This window comes from Alosa sapidissima, chromosome 5 (assembly GCF_018492685.1).
Source record: "Alosa sapidissima isolate fAloSap1 chromosome 5, fAloSap1.pri, whole genome shotgun sequence".
Classification (NCBI taxonomy): Eukaryota; Metazoa; Chordata; class Actinopteri; order Clupeiformes; family Clupeidae; genus Alosa; species Alosa sapidissima.
This window is the reverse complement of record NC_055961.1, coordinates 38187985-38202793: the sequence shown is the minus strand read 5'-3', so window position 1 is coordinate 38202793 and position 14809 is coordinate 38187985. Positions and strand designations below refer to the sequence as shown.

The 14809-nt window shown below is 37.8% G+C and overlaps 1 long non-coding RNA gene across 1 annotated transcript; it reads left to right on the top strand.

Annotated features, from left to right (window-relative positions):
- The first annotated feature begins 13502 nt into the window (after positions 1-13502).
- On the top strand, positions 13503-14047 carry LOC121708646. Its single transcript, XR_006031722.1, has 3 exons — positions 13503-13567; positions 13679-13747; positions 13849-14047. It is a non-coding gene; the product is annotated as an uncharacterized LOC121708646 (long non-coding RNA).
- Positions 14048-14809: the final 762 nt, after the last annotated feature.

Sequence of the window (14809 nt, the reverse complement as noted above, 5' to 3'; positions counted from 1 at the left end):
GCTGCCTGCTATGTCACTTATCAGTGTACAGTCTATGGACGAATACAACTTACCTGGTGTGTTTAATCCTCTGACTCATGGTATTTTCATCGGCAGGGAAAGCCCAATTAAGACCTGTTGCTCGTATGCTTACAATCTAGTGTGGCTGTGAATGAGCTAACGTCACTAGCGCGACTGATGGGTTTGTAGTCGTTGGAATTACGATCTTTCACAATGTTGTAATTCAATAGTTACGAAACAAACTGCAAATGTCTTTACATGAAAAATTTTCTTTAAAATTGACAAACATCATATGGGTGATTCAAGGCACAAGTCAACCGGGACCAGAAAATAATGTATTTTTCGCCATAGACTGGCGTTCAAATTTTTTTGAAAGATAGGTCCCATGGAGGCAAATGGAAGTGGCGTCACTGGGACACTCTATACCCACTCCTGCTTGTGGTAAGTTTTAACTGACTTATGTTTTTAAAAAAAAATAATAAAATAAACATGTTGTTTGTTTTGGCACTTTGTCGTTAAATGGAAACGTTATCACTCAATAAGGGAATGACCATGACTCAATAAGGGAATGATTTATTCATTCATGATTGATTTATGTGAATAGTGCTAGAGCTAGTTAGCTAGCAGGTAACGCTAGCTACAATTTAAACAGTTGCTGTAGTGACAACAAATCAACGATATTGTTGCAAAAGTGCGAGCAGAGTGTGTCACTAGCGAGGAGGGGATCAGATCCGTAACGTTTCAAAGTTCACAGAAAACTTGTAAAATGTATGCGTCCATAAACAACAGCAACCGTTCAAATTGTACCTAGCGTTAGCTGCTAACTGCTGTTCGATGAGCACATCCATTCCAAGCAAGCACGGCAGTGAAATGAGATCTGGCTGCAGCCTGTGACGCTATGACGCCACTTGCCTCGCCCACTGCCGTCGCTGGCGAATCACGGGAGAGTTTCCTCGACTACTTCGCTACGATGACCACGCAATTCGTTTGCAATGTTTGTTTATGTTCATGCATTGTTACTTTACTGTACACATTTAATTAACTGTGTTTTATACCATTTTGCAATAAAAAAAACCCGCTATGTCAAGTTAATGCATCGTTAATGTCGCTGTCCGATTTGAGTCTACCATAAACATGAGTCGCTCATGCGCGGACAATTGTTGATCTACCATGGTGGCTTTGTTCCAGTGTATCCCACAAGTACTTCCGGGTCAAATCGATGTTTGGGTTATTTAATTGTACGAAATATACCAAATAGTATACTAGATATGTATGAATATAGACCAGTGTTACTCATTGGGCGGCTCGTCAAGCTATAATTGGTGGCTCGCATGGTAAATTTGGTTTTACTCATTTTGAGTAGGCCTAACCTGTTCGCCAAAGGCCATCATCTCTGGCCCCAGCTTGATAAAAATAAAAGTAGGCCCTGATTTAGCCTAGTCTACTGTATGACTTCAACAAGGTGATCTTAAGTTTCGTTCTGCTTACAGTAACGTTATCTCACTGCCACTGCAACGCCTTTGAATGCAATCCGCTGCCCTGTTTATAAATGCTACAGTGGACTTAAACTGCCACCTTGTGGCGATAAGTTGTAATACATTCCACGCAGCTTCATGAATCACGGAAAGCGCGAATGAAGTGGCCACTTCTAAATGGGACCCACTGTATGTGGTAACTAACAGTCAATACATTTTTTCAAATGTGCTTCATAAACATACAATATTGCACTACAAAAACGCAAACATCTGAATTATACTTCACCCAAATACAGTAATGAAGGTGAAAGGAAGTTATTAAGCCTTGGTGCTTCCTAAAGGGGGTATTGTCAAATACTAGCCTACTATTAATACCCCTTACCACTTCAAAAGGTTGTTGACTCAGCTTAGTTAGAGTGGTCTGGGGGCATGCTCCCCCAGAATTTTCTTTTTTTTTTTTTAAATAACCCCTTAAATAATGACTTCAGGTGAGTTTTTTGGAAAGAAGCATTAACCCTTTGAGACCTTGAATTTGTCATTGTATCAATACATCCTATATCTTGTTTTTGTTTATTTTTCAGAACAGTCTGGGATTTGTACCCATCTTGCATAGCCTATGTCTCTTATGTCAGCCTTTATATCAACGGGAAACCATTTGTGTTTTTATGGCACCAGGAAGCATATCAGTAGAAATAACTTTTCATATTTAGGTGGGATAGATGGAATCTTGAGATGGAATCTTGAAATATAACTAGAAATGCAATTCCAAGGAATTACCAGTGCATGAAAATGCTAAAGTTGTGATGTAAAATATCATGTATAGTTAAAACAGATAATACAGAGATGGTTACTACGGTGATGCTAGGATAGACATGGTGGTTGCATAGCTTAATAAAAGTTGATAGTTTAAAAGTAGACTGTTTAAAAGCTGAATGTAGATAGTTTAAAAGTTGTTGATAGACAGTAGATAGTTTAAAAGTTGTTGATAGACAGCTAGTTTAATAGATAGTTTAATGATAGTTTAAAAGTAGACCGTTTAAAAGTTGAAGGTAAATATTTTAAGTTGTTGACAGACTGGAAGTTGAATGAATGTTGATATTCAAATAGTTTAATGGCTGTGTATAGGTAGATATTTGACGATAACTGAAAGTTGGAATGGCTCTAATGTTTGCTAGCAGTTATGCTAAGATTTTTAACTATGCTAACCATGCTACTTAGCTAATGTTTTATAGCAGTGCTAGCAATGCTAACCTGCTAACCATGTTACTTAGCTAACGTTTTCTAGCAGTTTAATGAATGTTGATATTCAAATAGTTTAATGGTGATAACTGAAAGTTGGAATGGCTCTAATGTTTACTAGCAGTTATGCTAAGATTTTTAATTCTGCTAACCATGCTACTTAGCTAATGTTTTATAGCAGTGCTAGCAATGCTAACATGCTACTTAGCTAACTTAACTAACATTTTCTAGCAGTTTTGCTAAACATGCTAACTATGCTAGCAATGCTAACATACTAACTATGTTAACCATGTGACTTAGCTAACCAAGCTTATCATTTTAGTAGTTATGCTAACTATGTTAATTAGCATGCTAACTATGTTAACCATGTTACTTAGCTAATCATTTTTAGCAGTTATGCTAACTATGCTAACTAACATGCTAGCATGCTAACTATGCTAACCATGTGACTTAGCTAACCTAGCTAATCATTTTTAGCAGTTTTGTTAAAAATGTTAACAATGTTAGCAATGCTAACATGCTAACTTTGCTAACTAGCTACAGTGGGTAGGAGTCATAGTTGATGAAAAGTGTTGACATAGTTGATGACAAGTTAAAAGTTGTTGATAGACAGCTAGTGAATGTATATAGTTTAAAAGTTTAAAAGTTGAATGTAGATAGTTTAAAAGTTGTTGATAGACAGCTAGTTTAATAGATAGATAGTTTAATGATAGTTTAAAAGTAGACCGTTTAAAAGTTGAATGTAAAAAGTTCAGTAGTTTAATGGGTTACATTGTTTAACAGTGGATTATTGTAGTGAGGACTTTTATTTTGAAACAGTTTTGGGCAGAGGAAACAGTTGAATAGGATGTGTAGTCTTAATTGACCCAGATTGTATGCTTAAAGCCTGAGGCTGCAGGTGGCCTGAACACCTGCCATAGGATTCTAATTGCTTAACGGCCGTATTATGATGTCACAATTGGCAATGTTAAGTCTATGGGGATTTTTAAAAAGTTTTTCTTTAATAGTTTAAAAAGTATAAAAGTTTCAAAGTTGAAAAGTCATACCAATCCGATCTGTTTGAAGACCTACGTAACAAAGTTTGAATGAAGTTTCTAAGTTAAACTGTTCAAGAGAAATAGTGTACGGAAAAAGTGGTAAGCGGAATAATAATAATAAGAAGTTGCCTAGGAAGAACAGTACAGTGCATTTTCATGCACTGTAATAATCTTGATGGTGGGATATTATATGGCTCACCAATTTACGAGATATATGTACTGAGACAAATATTTTATTTATTAGGCTAATTGCTTTATTCACTTGAGTAGCCTATTGTCACTTGGACCAAGAATATATATATAAGGACAGCAAGTTCATTATTTTGGGTTGCTATTACATTATGGTGGTTGGCAGCTCATTGTCTGCAGCAGTCCTGTATCTTTAGAAAAAAATGTATGTGTAGCATACTCGCTCAAATTGATAACACTCATTGATAATAAGCTAATTTTCATTCATTGTTGACAATGTCCATGGAGGCTCAGACGGGTGTCCCGGGACCTGATGAACACGCCGCTAAAAAGCACAAACGAGTGCGAAAGTTGCAGCTGTGACGACAGGGAAAGTGCGGGCAGCCACAAGAGTGATTGGTCGTATAAAATGAACGTTGCTGATGTCTGGGTTACACAAAGCTACAACAACACAATCATTATGTTTTCTTAATGACCAATAGTTTAGTTTATAAGTAGGCTGATTTACAAAATGACAGTTGAATGGAAACCATAAACATGTGCATGTGCGGACAACAATTGTTGATCTACTCTGGTGGCTATGCTCTGTTCCGCACCGGTGTGCCCCACAAGTACTTCCGGGTCAAATTGATGTTTGGGTTATTTAACTTACGAAATATACCAAATAGTAGGCCTATACTAGAATGAATATATAAACGGAAATAGAAGCGGCTAATGCTACTGCAAAATTATTGTCTTTTCCAACAATAATCAGTAAACTAAAATGATTGCAGGTCGATTAAATTCTTCCGGGTCATGACAAGGCTACAAGTTTCAACATAGCAAATTTGATTGGCTGTAAACAACAGCTATCAGCTGCTGAGTAACAGGCACTCCCACAGACCTCAAACTCAACTCGTCTTCCCCAGAGTGACAAAAATAGGCCAATAATAATAATAATAACAATGATAATGATAATATACACTAGTTACTATCATTAATAATAATGTTATCAATTTTATTAGTAGTAGGCCTATCATAATCATACAATTTATATACTAGTATCTTATTATGGTGATGATTATCATTAGCCGTAGTATTAGTATTATTAATATTAGATATCTATCCATCTATCTATATATCTAATATTAATACTATACAGCTAATGATAATGAGCTAATTTTCATTCATAGTTGACATGGTCCATGGAGGCTCAGACGGGTGCGAAAGTTGCAGCCGTGACGACAGGGAAAGTGCGGGCAGCCACGAGAGTGATTGGTCGTATAAAATGAACGTTGCTGATGTCTGGGTTACACAAAGCTACAACAACACAATCATTATGTTTTCTTAATGACCAACAGTTTAGTTTAGTTTATAAGTAGGCTGGTTTACCAAATGACAGTTGAATGGAAACTATAAACATGAGTCGCGCATGCGCGGACAGCAATTGTTGATCTACTCTGGTGGCCATCAGAGAATGTCTAATAAGGGGAGAACTGCCACTCTCGGAAAACTTCCGGTTTCTGAACTGGTTGCAGTTCCTTCTGTGGTTCCACATGAGGGCGCTCGTCCACGAGTGCAGAATGCATGGAGGTCTATGGAGCTGTACCCCTCAAAATCCACTTTATTCGGGATATCAATTTTTTTCAAGTAATTTGAGTATTGTATTCGAAAGGGGAGGCAAAGAAAATACACTTGGTTGAGTATTATATTTTTTAAAGTCACTTAATTGTTCTTAAAATCCTTTCAAATGTGTCAATGACGTCATTCATTAGCACAATGCTAGTGTGTTATGTGCAACAACGACCCAACCTGTAAGAAGTCAAAAGGACATAAGTACTCGTTCATTCAACTTTTGACCTATAACCCATGTTGAAGTTATACAATCAACTACAATCAAATCTGAGATTTGTCAACGACAATCAGGTGAAAGAGACAATTTTAGCCGTCTAGCTCCATTGACTCCCATTCATTCTGCACTCATGGCGATCGCCCCCAGTGGAACTCTGGTGGAACTGCATCCAAAATTCGGTACAATGGGACTTAATACGGAGTGGCAAGGCTCTCCGTAGACGGGCTCTGTGGCTATGCTCTGTTCCGCACCGGTGTGCCCCACAAGTACTTCCGGGTCAAATCGATGTTTGGGTTATTTAACTTACGAAATATACGAAATATACCAAATAGTAGGCCTATACTATAATGAATATATAAACGGAAATAGAAGCGGCTAATGCTACTGCAAAATTATTGTCTTTTCCAACAATAATCAGTAAACTAAAATGATTGCAGGTCGATAGGAAATTAAATTCTTCCGGGTCATGACAAGGCTTCAAAGTTTCAACATAGCAAATTTGATTGGCTGTAAACAACAGCTATCAGCTGCTGAGTAACAGGCACTCCCACAGACCTCAAACTCAACTCGTCTTCCCCAGAGTGACAAAAATAGGCCAATAATAATATCCGAAGTGAATGGAGCTTATAAGTACTGGAAGTATAGGTATTGCCTGCTTGATTCAAATCTGTATGACAATATGGCCGCACATACTTCTAGAAGGCTTTGTGCTTCATCGGTGCCTCACATTTTTACTTAACCTACTTAGCAGAAACAGCTTTAATGCAACAGTTGTTTGCAGCACATTGATTTTCTCTCTTCTCCTTTTCAGGATCCAAGACAAGCAGAGTCACATTTATTGCTACCAATTAAATACAAAGGTTTGTACTCTGGTGACAGCATCTGCATAATGTCTTCTTATAGGGCATCTTGTAAAGCTAAAAGACGCAAAGTCAAAAAATTAGTGAGGGACACAGAGCAGGATATTCTCTTTGAATATAATTTATCAGCTGCTAATTCCAGTTTTGAAACCACAAATCCTATCACAATCTCTTCTGAGTGCCAGTTAGATGGTTTCCCAACAACTTCTGACTTCTCACTAAACAGACCACTAGTCAACAGTGATCTGCAGGAACATATCGACTTGTGCACTGCGCAGATAGATTCAGATTTAGATTGTGAACCAGTGGCTGACGAAATTGAACCTGAAAGTGACCTGCCCTGGCAGTGATGATGATGAGCCTAATGAAGACTTCTTAAAAACAACCTTAAAATATTGGGCCACATCCTATTCTGTGTCTCTTGTTGCACTGTCCTCTTTGCTCTCCATCTTAAGGGTGTTTCACCCCACCCTTCCCAAAGATGCAAGAACATTACTTGGAACACAAGCAAGTGGGCCTACCACTAAAATAGAAGGCGGAGAATACTATCATTTTGGGATAGTACAGGGAGTACTTTCACGGTTGCAATGTTTGAGTTTACCAGCAACTCTGACTACTCTTGTTTTACAATTCAATGTGGATGGTCTACCTTTATTCAAAAGTTCAAAGCTTCAGTTCTGGCCCATACTTGGGTGTCTGAAATGTGACTACACTAAGTCCCCTTTTCTTGTTGGTATCTTTTGTGGTGAAGGCAAGCCAAAGAGTCTTTCTCAGTACCTTGAACAATTTGTTGGAGATCTTAAGAATGTTCTAAGTAATGGCATTATCTATCTTGACAAGCAGTTTGAAGTTCTGGTTTCCTCTTTTATTTGTGATGCTCCAGCCAGAGCCTTCGTTAAACAGATTAAGTCCCATAATGGATATGCAGGATATGACAAGTGTTTTCAAGAGGGAGTATGGCGAAACAAAATTACATATCCAGAAACCAAAGTGAGGCTAAGGACAGACGACATTGGAACCAGTCCTTTATCTGAGGTGGTTAATATGGTGTCGATGTTTCCAATAGACTACATGCATCTCAGCTGTCTCGGGGTAACTCGAAAACTTTTGAATATGTGGTTAAAGGGGAAGAAGACAACGAGGCTTCCGTCACACACTGTAGGGACAATTTCTGAGAAACTCCTCAAGCTGCGCTCCCACATGCCCTGTGAATTTAATAGAAAACCAAGGGCACTAGCTGAACTGGATCGGTGGAAAGCCACTGAGTTCCGTTCATTTATGCTTTATTGGGGCCCAATTGTTTTGAAGGACTGTGTTCCAAGTGACATATATGACAACTTTATGTTGTTTTCCGTTGCCATGTATTTGCTGCTTTCCCCAGGTATTTCTGAGGAAATGCTATCTTTTGCAGAGAGGTTAATGGTGTCTTTTGTCAAAACACATCTATTGCACTCAGGTAACTGCCCTACACAGTGCACAAAGCTTATTTTTTCCAAAAACTCCCTCTTTGATTTTATATCAGCATTTTTGAATAGTAAAATATTAATATAAAATCAAAGAATGAGTTTTTTAAAAAATAAGCTTTGTGTAATATGTAGGGCAGTTACCTGAGTGCAATAGATGTGTTTTGACATGGGTAGGTCAAAAGGTCAAGCCGCATAATAGATTTATAGCATTTTTGAATAGTAAAATATTAATATAAAATCAAAGAGTGAGTTTTTGGAAGAAAGAAGCTTTGTGTACTATGAAGGGAAATTAGCTGAGTACAACAGATGTGTTTTGACATGGGTAGGTCAAAAGGTCAAGCCGCATAGTAGATTTATAGCATTTTTGAATAGTAAACAATTAATATAAAATCAAAGAATGAGTTTAAAAAAAAAAAAAAAAAAGCTTTGTGTAATATGTAGGGCAGTTACCTGAGTGCAATAGATGTGTTTTGACATGGGTAGGTCAAAAGGTCAAGCAGCATAATAGATTTATAGCATTTTTGAATAGTAAAATATTCATATAAAATCAAAGAGTGAGTTTTTGGAAAAAATAAGCTTTGTGTACTATGAAGGGCAGTTAGCTGAGTGCAACAGATGTGTTTTGACATGGGTAGGTCGAAAGGGGAAGTCATATAATAGATTTATAACATTTTTGAATAATAAAAAATTAATATAAAATCAAAGAGTACGTTTTTGAAAAAAATAAGCTTTGTGTATTATGTAGGGCATTTAGCTGAGTGAAGCAGGTGTTTTTTGACATGAGTAGGTCAAAAGGGGAAGTAGCATAATACATTTATAGCATTTTTAATAGTACAAAATTAATGTAAAATCAAAGAGTGAGTTTTTGGAAAAAAGATGCTTTGTGCACTATGAAGGGCAGTTACCTGAGTGCAGCAGATGTGTTTTGACATGGGTGGGTCAAAAGGCGAAGGCACATAATACATTTATAGCATTTTTTACAGTAAAAAATTATATAAAATCAAAGAGGGAGTTTTTGAAAAAAAGAAGCTTTGTGTACTATGAAGGGCAGTTAGCTGAGTGTAACAGATGCATTTTAACATGGGTAGGTCGAAAGTGGAAGTCGCATAATAGATTTATAGCATTTTTGAATAGTAAAAAATTTATATAAAATCAAAGAATGAGTTTTTGAAAAAATAAGCTTTGTGCACTATTAAGGGCAGTTAGCTGAGTGCAACAGATGTGTTTTGTACATGGGTAGGTGAAAAGGTCAAGCCGCATAATAGATTTAAAGCATTTAAAGCGTTTTTTTTTTACATTAAAAATATTTATAAAAATCAAAGAATGGGTTTTTGGGAAAAAGAAGCTTTGTGTACTATATAAAGCAGTAATCCGAGTTCACCAGATGAGTTTTGACATGGGTAGGTCAAAAGGGCAAGCCGCATAATAGATTTCAAACATTTAACATTAAAAATTGTATAAAATCAAAGAGTAGGTTTTAGGGAAAAAGGAGCTTTGTGTACTAGAAAGGGCAGTAAGCCGAGTTCAGGAGATGTGTTTTAGTATGGGTAAGTCAAAAGGTGAAGCCGCATAATAGATTGAAATCTTTTATCAGCATAAAAAATTAAATCAAAACATGGGTTTTTGGACAAAAGAAGCTTTGTGTAATATAGGCAGGCCTTGTTCAAACACATTAAAGTTGGTTTGACACAAACTCGACCCTCATAGTCAGTGCTAAATAGATTTTTCGAATGTGTCGAATATCCAACGTCCAATATAAAACCAACTTTACCACGGTCTTCTCCTTTAGTTGTTTGATGACCTCTCACACTTGTGTTCTCTTCCTTTGCAATTCCGGAGAGTAGTCGTGGTCGAAGTATATTTGCTCGTCTTTGTATATTAGTTTTTGACTCCATGCTTGTCGAAGGATCTTGTCTTTGACTGAGTAATCCACAAATCGGACTACTAACGACCTAGGTGTAGCATTGGGGTTTTTCGGTTTGGAAGCTATAGAGCGGTGTGCTCTCTCTATTTGCATTCACGTCAGGCATTGATTTAAGAACAGACTGAATCAGCTCCTTGACAAATGTCTTCACATTTTTCCCCTCGCTACCCTTGGGCACCCGATAGATTCTCAGATTGTTACGTCTTGTTCTGTTCTGCAAATCTTCACATCTAGCTGTTAGGTTCATCTCTCGGTGTAACAGATAACGTATAGCCAGAGCCCGTCTACGGAGAGCCTGGCCACTCCGTATTAAAGTGGAAATGAAGCAGTGAGAACTGTGACCATTTTTTGGTTGCTTTTTCATTTTTGAAGATACATGGATTTTCATTAAACCCGATATTCAAGTAGTTTCACTGGAAAATGACATGTCAATAACGACTTTCGGCACTAGGGCGCGGCCATGTTTTAAAAATGCAGGCGCTACGTCATCAGAATGGTTAGCGTTTGTTCGTGGATGTTTTATCCATTAGCGGACGTTCACTTTATTTCAATATGCCTACGCAAATTATGTTGATGTTTGTTTTTGTGTTTGTACAAGAACAAGGGCCGCTGTAATGTAGCCTGTAGGCCTATCAGAGACATTACTTAATTCAGTTGCAATAATGTGTTTGGATGTTCTCGCACAACTTGATTACCGCGACCTGAAAATTTGCATCGTTGATGAATTGGTGAATAAACTCGGGGGAGCGAACTTCTCATGTGTGAGTAAGATGTTTCTTTTTGTGATTGAGTAGTATCGATGATTGCATTTGTTTCGCTCAAGTAGTTGTGGAAACTATTTGCAGAGACTTGCGAACCTGGTGAGAACCTGTTGTGGGTACGCTAGCCTACGTCTGACTTGTGTAGGCTACTCTAGTAGCCTAGGTCTGTGATTGTGACAGGCATGGTTTTGTGGGTAGATGTTGTTTATGGACTGTAGGCTAGGCGTCTGAGTTTTTATTTGTTTATGTAAGCTGACATAAAATAACAAGCTGTTCACTTTAAGTAAATAAATGCACGGATGTGCCGCTTGTAGCAACCATAGATTTTAGGGTTCATGCTATGCTAGTTACAGTATGTGCTTGTTATGTTATGCTATGCTAGTACTGTATCGCAGCTTCTACCATGATAATGCATTGCAGAACAACTGAGTATGGGTGTAAAAATTAGTGTAGTCTCAGGTGATCAGTACGTGTAGTCCCCTAGCCTACCCCCTCCGCACAACCTATCAAGAGTGTGTTAGTTGGTTAACTGCTGTTTTTTGGGCGTTCCAGTGTTTCAGCTCGGATGTCCCTCAGCGACCGCATTGCGACCTCCAACGTCTCGCTTTAATGATAGCATTTGGCACGTAGGATTGGACGTGTTATATCTGTTATTTTGGATGAGATGTCCCAGGTTCATTTCCTAGCAGCAAACACTCTCCATGTGTGCCATGTCGGTGAACATAGGGACACAACCCCCACATTAAGCACCACCGATGGTTTTCTGTGAGGCTACGACAGCCACTGTGTAAACAGCATAGAATGTTGTACCAACCATTCTTGTGATGTCATCATTTTCTGAAAACAAAGATGGCGGCGCACAGCTGAAATTAATGCAACTTGTTTGTGCTTTATTCTGAATAACGGGTCATATTTCTGACTTTATTTGTATTTATGGTATATTTAAATATTTAACTAGTGCTATAGACACCTGTTTTATTTGACTGCTTCATTTCCACTTTAAGTCCCATTGTACCGAATTTTGGTAGCAGTTCCACCAGATTTCCACTGGGGGCGATCGCCATGAGTGCAGAATGAATGACAGTCAATGGAGCTAGACGGCTAAATTTGTCTCTTTCACCTAATTGTCGTTGACAAATCTCAGATTTGATTGTAGTTTATATAACTTCAACATGGGTTATAGGTCAAAAGTTGAATGAACTTATGTCCTTTTGATTTCTTACAGTTTGGGTCGTTGTTGCCCATAACACACTAGCATTGTGCTAATGAGTGACGTCATTGACACGTTATTGACTTTAAAACATATAATACTCCACCAAGTGTATTTTCTTTGCCTCCCCTTTCGAATACAAATTACTTAAAAAAAAATTATATCCCGAGAAAAGTGGATTTTGAGGGGTACAGCTCCATAGACCTCCATGCATTCTGCACTCGTGGACGAGCGCCCTCATGTGGAACCACAGAAGGAACTGCAACCAGTTCAGAAACCGGAAGTTTTCCGAGAGTGGCAGTTCTCCCCTTATTAGATATTCTCTGGTATAGCTCTCTCGTACCTTCTCTTCGGCAGCACTTATACGATCTTCCGCCTCCTTGGTTCTTTTCTCTAGCTTTGTCATTTCACCTTTCAGTTCTTCCATTGATGTTTCCAGTTTCGTAAGGCATAATTTAGTCTGATTATGTCCTTCCCGGTTTTCTGACCTTAGCTTTTCTAGCTCGGCTAGTATTTTGGATACTGGGCTAGCACTATCGTTACCTGCATTTTGATTTAATTTCAAATTATCATTCTTCTCTTTCGAAGCATCTTGTTTAGTCGCAGGTCTATTTCTTGAAAATGTTGCCATTGTCAATTTGTGATGAAATGCCGAGTTTTAAGAAGTTTGTTAGGTTATTTAGTATTTGGTTGGACGGAGCTCAACTTTTAGGTTGCTGCTTAAAGCATGTCGTCACCGGAAGTCCCCTCTCAAGTTTTTTTTTTTTGTTGACGGTTGTCAGAAACAATACCTTAAAAAGATACATATCCTACATATTAAATGGAAACGAGACGTTTTAACCATAACCTAGGCTATAGCATACAACATGCATTATGCCTTGGCTTGTATGCTATGCTTAAACTGAATGTTAGCCAAATATTCTGTCTATTTTACTCTTTCAGCACAGACTTTTCAACTTCCCCTGTTTCCAACTCTCCTGAAATGAAAGCTAGCTGCTAACGTTAAGGTGGAGGAAGTCCTGACGTTCATACTGCTGCACACAGATCAAACAGGTCCTATTTGATTAAATTTCTATGTATGTTAAGTGTATAGCATGAGGTACAGCTTTACTTAGTGTTCTTCATTTGCATTCACGCAAAACAACAACCAGTCATTAAAAATATAACGTTAGGCTACTCCATCTCTATGTTTAATTTCAAAGGTATCCAGTATCATGACATTTGTGCTGCAGCTCTAAGCATATTACTACTTATTACATTTCTTTAACCAAATTGACCTTTACTTTAAATTGCATGTAACATTTACAGAGCAATAAGACAAAAATGAAGGAGTGTTGAAAAGTAAACCCTGATCTAAATACGATTGAAAACAGAATGAGGAGAACAATCAGTGACAGAGTGGCATTTATTCAACGCCACTCCACACAGGAAATCCTTACCAGATACCCAGCTTTACACCACATTTGAACTGTGAGTTAACATTTGGCATTTAGTTCACTGCAAAATATTTTTCAGCACCTGCATAACATTGACCTAAGTACCAGGCCTGTGAGGAGACAACCTACAAATACAAAGGTATTAAGAAGTTTGATTTACACTTCATGTCATTACTGCTATAAAACTGTATGGAATTACAAGTCTGTTATTACTGCTATAAGACTTATCCAGTGTATTGTTCAAATTCAGGGCTCTGTGCAGCAGAGCGGCCATATCTGTTTGGGGACAATCCTGACAAGCTCATACGTTGTGGATAAGGTAAGAGTACCAATCATTTGACACTGTTAGAAACTTCCCCTGCCAATGGGCTTGAATATCACCAATCACCATTCTAAATACTGTTATTCTGCACTTTTCAGATATCCAAGACACCCACACCTACCCTATGCATGAGAGGCAACCCCTTCGAGGAAGACAGCACCATTACACTATGCATGGACGGACAAGACGTCGTAACACCAGAAGATGTGTCGATGGGCATTGGAGCATTGCTAGCAGTTTATTTAATTTTCAATATGGAATACCTGTCATTTCTGCAGTGCAAGGCAGGGATCAAATCAAATCAAAAGCTTTCATTAGCTGTAATTAGAATGTCCAACATTCTCCTGTAAAATATGTAATGTAAACATGTGTAAATATTGAACAGTGTCATGTATTTTATGTATGAATGTATCTATCTATTAATGTATGTATATGTTTTTTCTATTCCTTTCTTTACTTTTTGTGTTGTTGTATTTTCTGTAACTTGCTGTGTAATAAATTCTTGAAACAATGTCATTATGGCCTATTTATGATAGCATTATACAAATTAGCAAGTAAGTAGCCTAAGTAAATAAATAAATAATAAAGGTTTTAAATAAATAAATAAATAACCTAAGTAAATAAATAAATCCATAAAGGTTCTCCAGAACCTCAAAAGGTTCCTCAAGTAACCTTGAGGAAAGGTTCTTTGAAGAACCTTTTCTTGAAGGTTCCTCAGAGTACCTGTAGAGGTTCCCCCACAGTGGCAAACTGAAGAACCTCCAAAGGTTCTTCGAGGATCTTATCATTTTTACTGTGCAGAGCCGATATGGCCAGAGCTGCTGCTCTGTAAAGGTATTTCTGTTCTACCCAAATTTGTTGAACTACTTGTAGCCTATTCATCACAGGCAGTGGCGCAAAAAGTGGGTATGCGCTTTATGCGGCGCATATGGCGCAGCTCCATGGGGGCGCCAAAGCGATGGTAAAAATAAATAAATAATATATTTGGTATTTTCTATATGTAGCTACTGCTGTCCGTTTCTGAATCATTTCAACATTTTCTCAATGTTTTACAACATT